This window comes from Anabrus simplex, chromosome 5 (assembly GCF_040414725.1).
Source record: "Anabrus simplex isolate iqAnaSimp1 chromosome 5, ASM4041472v1, whole genome shotgun sequence".
In the NCBI taxonomy this organism is placed as follows: domain Eukaryota; kingdom Metazoa; phylum Arthropoda; class Insecta; order Orthoptera; family Tettigoniidae; genus Anabrus; species Anabrus simplex.
The window spans coordinates 440,629,746-440,641,460 of record NC_090269.1 but is presented as its reverse complement, the minus strand read 5'-3'; the positions used below and the strand labels follow the sequence as shown (position 1 = coordinate 440,641,460).

Below are 11,715 nucleotides of genomic sequence, written 5' to 3'. Positions count from 1 at the left end.
AGTTTTGAGGTCTCATTTTAGGATGTAAGTAGCACAGAGTTAAACACTTTTCCTTAAAGGGCATCCATGATCTCGTAACAAGACCACTTCATTAATTGTCCCCACTTCAAACCGTGCTCCGACATGGGAGTTAAATATTGTATGATCATGTTCAGAACCTGGCCATCTAGCAACTACATCCCTGATTTGAAGGTTAGGATCACTAATCACTTGAACATTAATAAAAAAGTATCCCTTCTGAATGCAGTATATTGCAGCTGTATTGTCTCCAAATGATTGGATTCTTATGTTTGTATGGTCTATTTTTAGTATGTCACAGTTTGTCTGTTAGTAGAATGTTTTGATTAATAGTTAAATGTCTGTATTGTTGGTAGTTTGAGAGAGAGAGAGAGTGTGCGTTAGTCATGATTCTCACCTTTGAGAACATCAGGGATCGGTACCGAGTCGATCAAGTAGCAGCCAGCATTTAAAGCTGGATGCTTTGGAGTCCTCAGCATTCCTGGTGAATATTTGTTCCAAGTGATTTCTAAAAATAAAAAAATGTGTAAAAATGTGTAAGTCACTAAAATATTAATTATATACAATGTGATAATACATATATTACACCCCTGCATTACATTTATTATTACAAGATTTATTCAAAAATTAAATTATTCACATATGAAAGTTTATAAGCTGGAAGGTCTCCATATCAGATGATGTTTGCTAATACTGTATAGTCTAGAGTACTTAAGAAAATTAGAGCTTTTAACAGAAGGCAGAAAATCATGTGAAATTTGGTTGATACAATTCATAAGATGACTCATTTGTAAGTGGAGGAGATGTGCCTCTCCAAACTGACAACACTCCCTCATATTATGTATGTCATGACAATTTGGAAAGTAAAGGTGGATGCCCATATAGGGGTATGTTATACATAGTCTTTTCAATGTACAGCTTCATTTCTGAGACAATATGTGTTACATGTAGAAGATTTTACAGCGTTCTTACATGGGTAGACAATGCGTTGCCTACGTATGGCATGTACTACTTTTTCAATGAATGTGTGTTTGAAGATCTACTGTAGGGCCTGCTGTATTTCTCAAGTACTTCTATTACAGATCCAGTTTTTGTTGTACTGTATATGGAAAATCCAGTCTTTTGGCAAAATCATTTGTTACATGTGACAATGAAATGTTCCTCCTCATATTATGTATATGTCAGAATATAGAAAATTTATTTTAAATTGACATGGAGGAGTTATTGCACAACCTAGATGCAGTTCCCACCCGTTTACTTGTTTTCAGAGGGTTAGGTAAGGCCTATAACAGATGTACCAGTACATAGAAGAAATTTACCGTGCTCTATCTAAATTCGATGTATCCATTTTGGTGAACTCCAGCACCCACATTACAGACGTTACAAATTACCTAGCATTCTTTCTAAACAAATGTAATTCATTATTAAATTCATATCTACGAGACTCCCTGCATTAACATTATTGCATCTTCTGCAAAGAGTGCATAATACATACCAGAACTACTACTTGGGAGGTTATCAAACGGCAGGGAGACACTATCATCTTCCTCAATTTGAATGTCTGTATCCTAAACATAAAAGAAAATGCTCATAATATCATGTATGGAAACCGCAAAAGCCATTAAAAATAAAGGGTTAACCATAACAAACAAAAGAGAAAGTGTGATTACTTAGCTCTGTATGTTTGTATTAACAGTACAGTACAGTAATGATCGCTTCTCAATTCACTTTTATCTATGTTTATGATTCAACAGGTAATGCAATATTATGTTTTTCCACCACAATGGTGTTTATTAGGGCAGTTCTCTGATAAATGTTAATGTTCTTGGCAAGATATGTTGTCTAATTAAATGATTACATAGAACACATCATAACATAAAAGTTCAACCTTCAAGTCAAGTGATGACACTTTCTTACTCTTTGGTATGGTTCAACTGGAAACAGTATTGGCAAGAGTAACATAAATGGGTCAACACTTGACGTAACCTAAACCTAGCATTGTCTACAGAGGGATGTCTGGACCATTTCATGAGACCCATGTTAGGAATTACATTCATTTTTAAATCTTGAACTGTGTAACTTTATGAAAAATTAAAGCCATAATTATCACAGTGATGATGGCTTGATACAATTGACTAAATTACAATATGGCGTGTATCAACCCACGTTGTAAAAATCATTTAATTCAGAACTGGCTTTCAGAAACTACGTTGAATCTTCAGTTGTTTCTGAAAGTCAGTTCCAGAATAAATGATTTTTAGAAAGTGAACTGATACAGACTGCATTTTAATTCAATAAATTGTAAAACTTAATTCACTTAAAATGTGGCACAGCATATCATTTCATCATGCAGGGAAAAAATAGACAATAAAATGCCTTTGCTCAGAAGGAACCTGAGAATGTTCATCTGCCTCTCACTCAGATCTTTATTGGGTGTGAGGGTCCATAATACCACTTGAGGTTAAAAGTCAGGGTGTGACTTTCACAGATAGGAAAATTCCTCTCAGTTTTAATTACTGCATTGATGGGGTGAAGGTTCCTTATGGGAATCATTGTATGTATAAGGAAAGATCTTCATTGGGGTAATCACATAAATGGGATTGTAAATAAAGGGTACAGATCTCTGAACATGGTTACGAGGGTATTTTGGGGTTGTAGTAAGGATGTAAAGGAGAGGGCATATGTCTCTGGTAAGATCCCAAGTAGAGTATGGTTTCTGTATATAGGACCCTCACCAGGATTACTTGATTCAAGAACTGGAAATCCAAAGAAAAACACCTTGATTTGTTCTGGGCGATTTTCAACAAAAGAATAACATTACAAAAATGTAGCAAAGCTTGGGCTGGGAAGACTTGGGAGAAAGGAGACGAGGTGTTTGACCAAGTGGTATGTAATACCAATATAAATGATCCGTTATTGGACATTATAAATTTTCCAGCTAACTCATTCCTGGTTGCCAGCGATTCACCCCTGTGTGCTAAGTTGGGCTCATCAGTTGGTACTTAGCACACCCACCAAGACGCATAGTCTCTCATACTGCATTGGCACTGCCAGTAGCTCCAAGTAGCCTATTCATGGCCTCCACGGTATGCACTAGCCATGCGTCATGGTGAGTGTGCTAAGTACCAACTGATGAGCCCAACTTAGTACACGGGGGGCAAAACGCTGCCAACCAGGAATGAGTTAGCTGAAAAATTTATAATGTCTAATAATGGACCATTTATATTGGTATTATAAATTTACTCATTCGGTACAAATATTTCAGGTTCACTATGGAAATCATCATCTATATCATAAGCGATATGCACCAAGCTGTCAGTGGAGAAATTAGTAGATGAGGAAGTTTGAGTGGTGCCTTTATCAAAATATAAAGATAAACTTGGAATTCAAGAGGACAAAATGGGGAAAATATTTGTTTATAGGAAGGAGATTAAAAGATTGGAATAACTTACCAAGGGAGATGTTCCATTTTCTTCAAAATCACTTTTGGTCGGTCGGTCGGTCGGTCGGTCGGTCGGTCGGTCGTCCTTAAAGAATAAACCTTTTCACCCCAGAAATAGCATATCCTAACTGCAAGGGAACACTTCAACATACCAGCAAATCATCATTGTGTATCACTTACTCTGCAAGAAACAAAACAAAAATACAAACTGCTGATGGTTAATGGTTCTATATAGTACTCATGACATTATGGACATAACAACTATTTAAAATTCATTAAAATCTGCTCTCTTCATTTTTGCAGACTGATTCCCAGGTGAAGTTGTCATGAATTTAGGAACCAAGGATTGAACACTTACAAAATAGTATTTAAAATCACTTTTGGACACATGTTCCATTCTCATGCCAGGTATAGCAGCACAGAAACTAAATTTACCTACTCAAATTTATACTCTTCACAAGATAGAATCAATCCAGGCCCTGTACTGTATTTCTTCATAACACTTCCAATTTTCATGCCCATATCTCACTTTGCAAGGAATTATCCTTCTGATATTGAGGTACAGCTGTTATCCAATCTACATCACTCCCTTCCTTTCTTGTTTAAATTCATGCTGATTACATATTTAATTATACTGCAACCCCTTTTCCTTGGTTAATTTAGGTTACAAGTGGGAGATTACTTCATAATCTTGCACTGCGACCAATTATAGCTACTATGCTCCCCTGCCGCCGCCCATACGGAGAATGTGAAACCCAGTGTTGGCACATAGCTTGTCCCTGTTGAATAGCACGAAGGGTCCTGCTCAAAGCGCAACGTCTGATGGACGAATCATTACCAACAGCATGACATGCCCTTATTCTATACGAGCACTGAAGAGAGGTTTGCTACTGAAAGTGAGCTTTTGGCATGACCAGCATTCAGATGGTGAAATTTTTCCACCAACTGAACTCGAACAAACTAAGCGCAGCATGAGACCATAAAGACTTGACAAGTTAACGATCATGGTCACCATGCAGGCTAATTTCCAAAGTAAATCCTTACAGTAAAAGCAGGTGACGTGTTGTTTTATTAGACAGAAGATACTGAATTAATATTACTGTATCAACTTGCATATAGGTAGCAAGAAGGCAGTTGTCACAAAACCATCAAAGTTTCTGTGTGAACCCACACAGTTCATGTATGGGTTAAAAAATATATAGTATTTATAAAACTGAGTAGGCTACATAGATTAATTGCTACCCACGCACTTAAACAAAGCATGTTATCCATGGTAAGTTACCTCCATACAAATCTTGCTTATTAAAGACTTACCTTATCTAATTCAACATTAGGCAACTGCAACGAATCACCACTTGCAGATTCTATTGGCACTGAAAATACAGAATTGTAGATCAACTTACATTACTCTGAAAATTCATATTTATTATTTTTCATAATACGAATACCATTTTTGATCATTTACATAATGAAAAACCAACCTTCACACAGAAATGTTGCATCAGAATCAAAGACACTTTGATTACCCTCTGCAGATAGTCCCTGAACTCTATCATACAGAGGGTTGGCCCACCACCAGTTTGCAGTCTCTGCTGCCTCAGCTTTGAACAGTACTTTCTCATTTCCTTTTTAAGGGAGTCAAATTTTTGGTGTAGCTGCTCACCTGTTCTTCCTGTTGTGGTCTGGGCATTGAAATCTGCAGGAATTTTCTCCCAAGCCTTTGTCTATAAAAATGAGAACAATTATTTAGGATCCAGATGTATACCTATATTTACTTTACTTGCATTTGATTATATAGGCTCTTACTACAGGGCAAAGAATAACTTATTGGGAGACTAGAACCAATGCTACAATGAAGTAATCTGAATCAAATTGTTAATGGTCAGCAGTCTATAGTAATACTAAAATAGATTACAATTTGACTGCACAATGAAATAATACTAAACGAACACTAACCTTTTCGTTAGACATCACTGCATACTTTCTCTTATTTTTGACGATATCCTTATAGCACTCTACAGTGCGTAAAGCATCTGTAAAGCTTCTTCATAAGTGTAATTTTGAGCCCTTTTCATCTACTGCTGCGATATGATGTTCAATAACTACTTCAACACATGCTAAAAATGAATCAGAATTACTAATGCACACATGGTGATGTTGTTGTTGTCGAAAAGTAACAGTAGAAGATCGCAGTGCGGGTCGATTTTATGATGCAAGCATTGCCAAACTTTTTCATCACTGGCGTTATATCCGGTATAGCTAACCACAGAATAATGTGGAATGGTATAACAGACTCTATGGGGCTATACCGGGAATAGCTATACGGAGATTTATTCCTTGTTCATACATCTCGCCCTAAGTGCAGTCAGTATCCAGTATTCAGGAGATAGTAGGTTTGAACCCCAATGTCAGCAGCCCTCAAGATGGTTTTCCGCGGTTCCCCATTTTCACACCAGACAAAAGCTAGGGCTGTACCTTAATTAAGGCTATGGCCCCTTCCTTTCCTGTTCCATCATCACCATAACTCATATCTGCATTGGTACAACATAAAGCCAATAGCAAAAAAGAAATTTTTAAAATAATTGTCTGTTACCTCTAGCAACTACGTTTATAGTGAAGATAGTTCCCGGTAAGGTGTATTTGTTATGTTTTAATGAATCATCTGCAATTGGATATAACCTGTTGATGATAAATAAATCAATCTATGTATTTAGGGAGTGACGGGAATGCTGTAGGCATTAACTCTGTTCAGTGGAGAAGTGTAGGGGAATGATGGGAATGCTGTAGGCAATAACTCTGTTGAATGGAGAAGAGTAGGGGAGTGATGGGAACGCTGTAGGCAATAACTCAGTTCAATGGAGAAGGGCAGGAAAGTAGGGGAGTGATGTGAATGCTGTAGGCAACAACTCTGTTCAATAGAGAAGGGCAGGAAAGTAGGGGAGTGATGGGAATACTGAGGGTAATAACTCTGTTCAATAGAGAAGGGCAGGAAAGTAGGGGAGTGATGGGAATACTGTAGGCAATAACTCTGTTCAGTGGAGAAGAGTAGGGGAGTGATGGGAACACTGTAGGCAACAACTCTGTTCAATGGAGATGGGCAGGAAAGTAGGGGAGTGATGTGAATGCTGTAGGCAACAACTCTGTTCAATAGAGAAGGGCAGGAAAGTAGGGGAGTGATGGGACCATAGTAGGCAACAACTCTGTTCAATAGAGAAGGGCAGGAAAGTAGGGGAGTGATGGGACCATAGTAGGCAATAACTCTGTTCAATTAAGAAGGGCAGGAAAGTAGGGGAGTGATGTGAATGCTGTAGGCAATAATTCTATTCAATGGAGAAGGGCAGGAAAGTAAGGGAGTGATGTGAATGCTGTAGGAAAAAACTCTTTTGTCAATGGAGAAGGGCAGGAAAGTAGGAGAGTGATGGGAATGCTGTAGGCAATAACTCTGTTCAATGGGCAAGATTAGAGGAGTGATGTGAATGCTGCAGGCAATAACTCTGTTCAACAGAGAAGGCCAGGGAAGTAGGGGAGTGATGGGAACACTGTAGGCAACAACTATGTTAGGTGGAGAAGAGCAGGAAAGTATGGGAGTGATGGGAACACTGTAGGCAACAACTCTGTTCACTGGACAAGAGTGGGGGAATGATGTGAATGCTGTAGGCAATAACTCTGTTCAATGGACAAGAGTAGGGGAGTGATGTGAATGCTGTAGGCAATAACTCTGTTCAATAGAGAAGGGCAGGAAAGTAGGGGAGTGATGTGAATGCTGTAGGCAATAACTCTGTTCAATGGACAAGAGTAGGGGAGTGATGTGAATGCTGTAGGCAATAATTCTGTTCAGTGGAGAAGAGTAGGGGAGTGATGGGAACACTGTAGGCAATAACTCAGTTCAATGGAGAAGAGTACGGGAGTGATGTGAATACTGTAGGCAACAACTCTGTTCAATGGAGATGGGAAGGAAAATAGGGGAGTGATGTGAATGCTGTAGGCAATAACTCTGTTCAGTGGAGAAGAGTAGGGGAGTGATGGGAACACTGTAGGCAATAACTCAGTTCAATGGAGAAGAGTACGGGAGTGATGGGAATACTGTAGGCAACAACTCTGTTCAATGGAGATGGGAAGGAAAGTAGGGGAGTGATGTGAATGCTGTAGGCAATAACTCTGTTCAATGGAGAAGAGTAGGGGAGTGATGTGAATGCTGTAGGCAACAACACTGTTCAATAGAGAAGGGCAGGAAAATAGGGGAGTGATGGGAATACTGAGGGTAATAACTCTGTTCAGTGGAGAAGAGTAGGGGAGTGATGGGAACCCTGTAGGATAATAACTCTGTTCAATGGAGATGGGCAGGAAAGTAGGAGAGTGATGTGAATGCTGTAGGCAACAACTCTGTTCAATAGAGAAGGGCAGGAAAGTAGGAGAGTGATGGGACCATATTAGGCAATAACTCTGTTCAGTAGAGAAGGGCAGGATAGTAGGGGAGTGATGTGAATGCTGTAGGCAATAATTCTATTCAATGGAGAAGGGCAGAAAAGTAAGGGAGTGATGTGAATGCCGTAGGAAAAAACTCTTGTCAATGGAGAAGGGCAGGAAAGTAGGGGACTTATGGGAATGCTGTAGGCAATAACTCTGTTCAATGGACAAGAGTAGAGGAGTGATGTGAATGCTGCAGGCAATAACTCTGTTCAACAGAGAAGGGCAGGGAAGTAGGGGAGTGATGGGAACACTGTAGGCAACAACTATGTTAGGTGGAGAAGAGCAGGAAAGTATTGGAGTGATGGGAACACTGTAGGCAACAACTCTGTTCAGAGGAGAAGAGTAGGGGAGCGATGTGATTGATGCAGGCAATAACTCTGTTCAATAGAGAAGGGCAGGGAAGTAGGAGAGTGATGGTAACGCTGTAGGCAATAACTATGTTCAATGGACAAGAGTAGGGGAGTGATGTGATTGATGCAGGCAATAACTCTGTTCAATGGAGAAGTGCAGGGAAGTAGGGGAGTGATGGTAACGCTGTAGGCAATAAATCTGTTCAAGAGAGAAGGGCAGGGAAGTAGGGGAGTGACGGTAACGCTGTAGGCAATAACTCTGTTCAATGGACAAGAGTAGGGGAGTGATGTGATTGATGCAGGCAATAACTCTGTTCAATGGAGAAGGGCAGGGAAGTAGGGGAGTGATGGGAACACTGTAGGCAATAACTCTGTTCAATAGAGAAGGGCAGGGAAGTAGGGGAGTGATGGGACCGTAGTAGGCAATAACTCTGTTGAATGGAGAAGAGTAGTAAAGTAGGGGAGTGGTGTGCTTGATGCAGGCAATAACTCTGTTCAATGGAAATGAGTAGGGGAGTGATGTGATTGATTCAGGCAATAACTCTGTTCAATGGAGAAGGGCAGGGAAGTAGGGGAGTGATGGGAACACTGTAGGCAATAAATCTGTTCAATAGAGAAGGGCAGGGAAGTAGGGGAGTGATGGTAACGCTGTAGGCAATAACTCTGTTCAATAGAGAAGGGCAGGGAAGTAGGGGAGTGATGGGACCGTAGTAGGCAATAACTCTGTTGAATGGAGAAGAGTAGTAAAGTAGGGGAGTGGTGTGATTGATGCAGGCAATAACTCTGTTCAATAGAGAAGGGCAGGGAAGTAGGGGAGTGATGGGACCATAGTAGGCAATAACTCTGTTCAATAGAGAGGGGCAGGGAAGTAGGGGAGTGATGAGAATGCTGTAGGTAATAACTCTGTTCAGTGGAGAAGGGCAGGAAAGTAGGGGAGTGATGGGACCGTAGTAGGCAATAACTCTGTTCAATAGAGAGGGGCAGGGAAGTAGGGGAGTGATGGGAATGCTGTAGGCAATAACTCTGTTCAGTGGAGAAGGGCAGGAAAGTAGGGGAGTGATGGGACCGTAGTAGGCAATAACTCTGTTCAATAGAGAGGGGCAGGGAAGTAGGGGAGTGATGGTAATGCTGTAGGCAATAACTCTGTTCAATAGAGAAGGGCAGGAAAGTAGGGGAGTGATGGTAACGCTGTAGGCAATAACTCTGTTCAATAGAGAAGGGCAGGAAAGTAGGGGAGTGATGGGAATGCTGTAGGCAATAACTCTGTTCAATAGAGAAGGGCAGGGAAGTAGGGGAGTGATGGTAACGCTGTAGGCAATAACTCTGTTCAATAGAGAAGGGCAGGGAAGTAGGGGAGTGATGGGACCGTAGTAGGCAATAACTCTGTTCAATAGAGAGGGGCAGGGAAGTAGGGGAGTGATGGTAATGCTGTAGGTAATAACTCTGTTCAGTGGAGAAGAGTAGGGGAGTGAAGTGATTGATGCAGGCAATACCTCTGTTCAATAGAGGAGGGCAGGGAAGTAGGGGAGTGATGGTAACGCTGTAGGCAATAACTCTGTTCAATAGAGAAGGGCAGGAAAGTAGGGGAGTGATGGGACCGTAGTAGGCAATAACTCTGTTCAATAGAGAGGGGCAGGGAAGTAGGGGAGTGATGGTAATGCTGTAGGTAATAACTCTGTTCAGTGGAGAAGAGTAGGGGAGTGAAGTGATTGATGCAGGCAATACCTCTGTTCAATAGAGGAGGGCAGGGAAGTATGGGAATGATGGGAACACTGTAGGCAACAACTCTGTTCAATGGAGAAGGGCAGGAAAGTATTGGAGTGATGGGAACACTGTAGGCAATAGCTCTGTTCAATGGAGAAGGGCAGGAAAGTATTGGAGTGATGGGAACACTGTAGGCAATAACTCTGTTCAATGGAGAAGGGCAGGAAAGTATTGGAGTGATGGGAACACTGTAGGCAATAGCTCTGTTCAATGGAGAAGGGCAGGAAAGTATTGGAGTGATGGGAACACTGTAGGCAATAACTCTGTTCAATGGAGAAGGGCAGGAAATTTTTGGAGTGATGGGACTGTAGTACGCAATAACTCTGTTCAATGGAGAATAGTAAGGGAGTAATGGAAATGATGTAGGCAATAACTCTGTTCAATGGCGAGGGGCAGGAAAGTAGGGGAGTGATGGTAATGCTGTAGGCAATAACTCTGTTCATTGGAGAAGAGTGGGGGAGTGATGGTAACGCTGCAGGCAATAACTCTGTTCAATTGAGAGGGGCAGGAAAGTATGGGAGTGATGGGAATGCTGTAGGCAATAACTCTGTTCAATTGAGAGGGGCAGGAAAGTAGGGGAGTGATGGGAATGGTGTAGGCAATAACTCTGTTCAATAGAGAAGAGTAGGGGAGCGATGGGAATGCTGTAGACAATAACTCTGTTAAATGGAGAAGGATAGGAAAGTAGGGGAGTGATTTGAATGCCGTAGGAAAAAACTCTGTTCATTGGAGAAAGGCAGGGAAGTAGGGGAGTGATGGGAACATTTTAGGCAATAACTCTGTTCAATGGACAAGAGTAGGGGAGTGAAGTGATTGATTCAGGCAATAACTCTGTTCAATAGAGGAGGGCAGGGAAGTATGGGCGTGATTGGAACACTGTAGGCAACAACTCTGTTCAATGGAGAAGGGCAGGAAAGTATTGGAGTGATGGGAACACTGTAGGCAATAACTCTGTTCAATGGAGAAGGGCAGGAATTTATTGGAGTGATGGGACCGTAGTAGGCATTAACTCTGTTCAATGGAGAATAGTAAGGGGTAATGGAAATGATGTAGGCAATAACTCTGTTCAATGGCGAGGGGCAGGAAAGTAGGGGAGTGATGGTAACGCTGTATGCAATAACTCTGTTCATTGGAGAAGAGTGGGGGAGTGATGTTAACGCTGCAGGCAATAACTCTTCAATTGAGAGGGGCAGGAAAGTAGGGGAGTGATGGGAATGCTGTAGGCAATAACTCTGTTCAATTGAGAGGGGCAGGAAAGTAGGGGAGTGATGGGAATGCTGTAGGCAATAACTCTGTTCAATGGAGAAGAGTAGGGGAGTGATGGGAATGCTGTAGACAATAACTCTGTTCAATGGAGAAGGATAGGAATGTAGGGGAGTGATGTGAATGCCGTAGGAAAAAACTCTGTTCATTGGAGAAAGGCAGGGAAGTAGTGGAGTGATGGGAACATTTTAGGCAATAACTCTGTTCAGTGGAGAATGGCTGAACCTTCAAAATAAGATGAGTAACTGCTTTTCTAGGAATTTGTGAGTGTGAGCACATTTTTTTTTTTTTTTGCAAGTTGCTTTGCGTCGCACTGACACAGATAGGTCTTATGGCGACGATGGGACAGGAACGGTCTAGGAATGGGGAGGAAGCTGCCGTGGCCGTTATTAAGGTACCGCCCCAGCA

The 11,715-nt window shown here is 41.2% G+C and overlaps 1 pseudogene; it reads right to left on the bottom strand.

Moving 5' to 3' along the window:
• Positions 1-398: 398 nt before the first annotated feature.
• Positions 399-11,715, bottom strand: part of LOC136874624 (uncharacterized) — a 62,380-nt pseudogene continuing 51,063 nt past the window's right edge.